Genomic DNA, 2,949 nt, shown 5'->3' with positions numbered 1-2,949 from the left:
CCTGTCTCGAAAAACCACAAAAACAACAACAACAACAACAAACAAACAAACAAACAAAAAAACCAAAACCAAAAAAAAAAAAAAAAAAAAAAACAAAACAAAAAAAATCACAATTTGAAGTAAAAACTCGCTTTAGTTCATGGCTTCCAAGCAAGGAAGGAGTTGATACAGTCTGTTCAAGGACTTTCTTAAAGCCGCCGGTAGATCATTCACTTTCAGGATGGGGCTCAGGGTTTCTCCGCTGGATCTGCCGGAACAATGCCAATCCTACCTCATCCCTCTGCCTACATCTCAGACTATGAAAAAGTCGAGGTCACTGTCAAGGCACAACCTGTAAATTTCCACCTCCCAGACTAAATGTGCACAAAGTGGCATGTGTGTGTCTCCAGCAAGACTTTGCTGCCACGGGAGAAGATGAATCAAAGACAGGGTTGGTCTTTGAAAGACCCGGAGAAATTTATGGCTCAATTTAAAACCACTTGCAGTTTATCAAAGCAAAGCAAATGGCATGGCCAGCTCTGGGATAGAAATGAGGAGGAGCCTGAGCTCTCCACTTCTGCACCCCAGGAGACCCTTCCTACAGCCTCTGCAGCTTTCCCAGCCCCCCTAACAGTACACAACTTACTCAGAGTCTCCAGGCTGCCTTTTAAAGCCTTGATTAGATAGAGTCCATGGGTGCTAGCGATGGTTGAGGTTAGCAGGAGAAATCCAGGGCTCAGGGGAAACACAAAAGACTTTCAAATTTGACTGGTGACCTCTACAACTTTTCCAAAGCAACCACATTTCTTCACGGGGGGGGGGGGAGATTGTGACAATTGTGACATAGAAGATTCATCGTCTTCTGTGAATGGTGGTCTTCTGTGCTTTGAAAGTACACAGTGGTCCAGCTTGGGAGGCACATGAACAAATGCACATGAACAAATGCACTGAAGGAAATTGGTGGGGTTGCCCATGTATGAAGGCTCTGGGAGATGGAGGCACCTGGCAAGGATTGTATAGTTTTAGTCCACTGGTGCTTATGGCTTAAGGACCTGATGACAGTAGCTTAAGCACATGACAAACTTCTCTTGCACATTTGAACTTTGGAGGTGAATACAGATAAGCAGAGGTCTCTGGGTTCTGTAGGCTTTCCCTCATTGTCTCCGTTGGTTGCTGTAGCTCTAGCTGTTACAATATGAACTTCAGGAAGCCAACAGATGAGAGGAGAGATCTTGGAGTCTCAGCCAGTGACATGTTCTGGTTATGTCACCCATGCCACACTAAAAGTAAAGGCTGCTGAAAATGTTAGTCCTATCCCCCCCCCCCATTAGGCACTTCTGGTCCCCAACAACTCAAGAGAAGAGGAAGGTGAGGAATGAGTAGAAAAGAAGCTTCTTCAAAAGTTCCCAGCTGACGTTCCATGTGGAACCTGTCCTGAGAGGCACATAACAGAACCCCTGTGGGGTTCATGGAGCTTGTCTGTCTATTGTACTGCTCACTACATGCTTCCTCCAGCCACTCTTTGTTTTAAGAGCTCTTTGGGGGCTTAAAGAGACAGCTTGGTGAGTAAAACACTTGTTGTGTGTTTGTGTGAGGAGAAAGTTTGGATCCCCAGCACCCACACCAAAGCTAGGCAGAAGTGGTGGCCTGTGTGTAACCCCAGGAGGCACACATGGGATCTTTTGGGTAAGCCGGGTGGCTAGGCTTTCCAAGTCATTGAGCTCTGAGTTTAGTTTACAGACCTCACCTCAGTAAACAAAGTGGAAGACTGAGGTAGATACCTGACATTAACCTCTGGCCTCCAAATATAGCTGTGTATAGCAAACATGGGCCTCCAAACACACATGCAAACACCCTCCCTCTACACACACATAGACATACACATGCAAAAAAGATATAATTAAAGGGTATTTTAAAAAAGAAAACATAAGCTACCCTAGGGCCAGTCATACCTCATGAATTTTAGTAGCTTCTATAAAAAATATGCTTTTCGAATTTACCTTTGCACCAAACAACATGTTTACCAATAATTGTGGGTGCAGTTACCCACCAAGCTTTTATGAATAATATGCAAAAAGTGTGTGTGTGTGTGTATGTGTTGGGAATGGGAAATCTCAGTTAGGGTTTCCATTGTTGTGAAGAGACACCATGACCCAAGCAACTCTACAAAGTCAAACATTTCATTGGAGCTGGCTTACAGTTTCAGAGGTTTAGTCCATGATCATCATGGTGGGAAGCACAGCAGCATCCAGGAAGACTTGGTGCTGGAGAAGGAGTTGAGAGTTCTACATCTTGACCACACTGGAGCCAGGAATGACACTTGAGGTCATCATCTGGCCTCCAGACACATGTGTACATATATAAGAGACAAGCACATAGATTTACATCCTGTGACACCATTCCTTGAGATGGCTCAGTAGGCCTCTGCTGCACAAAATGTGTTCTTCTTGAACCCTTTGAAAATTGCTCTGTCCAGAGTGACCCGTTCTGTGTGCATAGGTCAGCCTGGAGAGCAAAAAGCCCAATTGTTCTGGTCATGAGGATGGTTGTGAGTTGGATCCTGAGTGTTCTGGCTCTCTCTGGGGGCTCTGCTGAGCCTGCAGTCACTTTCCATTGCCATTAAGAGGGGGGTGGGGATCTTTGCCTCTCAATCTGTGACCTGCTTGTTCATAGCCCTCTCTTCTGCCAATGAGAAAGAAGGCATTTGGCCAATCTCTCTTGATTGCCACATGGTAAGCCTTAGCTCTCACAATGGCTACTTGGTCTGGAGTGGTCCTGGACATTTGAAAGTGACATTGATATTTCCAACAAGCTAAGACTACTTCCAGCCAAAGGTAAAAATTTACATTTCAATGGTCAGCAAGTTTTAGCACACTTAAGAAACTGGCCTGGGTGCAGCGCACTATGCACAGGTTTTGTTAATGAATTTGGCAGGGGCAGTCGCATTCCTAGGTTAAGATTGAGAACAAA

Source organism: Arvicanthis niloticus, chromosome 3 (genome assembly GCF_011762505.2).
Source record: "Arvicanthis niloticus isolate mArvNil1 chromosome 3, mArvNil1.pat.X, whole genome shotgun sequence".
In the NCBI taxonomy this organism is placed as follows: domain Eukaryota; kingdom Metazoa; phylum Chordata; class Mammalia; order Rodentia; family Muridae; genus Arvicanthis; species Arvicanthis niloticus.
The sequence above is the reverse complement of the archived record's forward strand: the minus strand, read 5'-3'. Positions refer to the sequence as shown.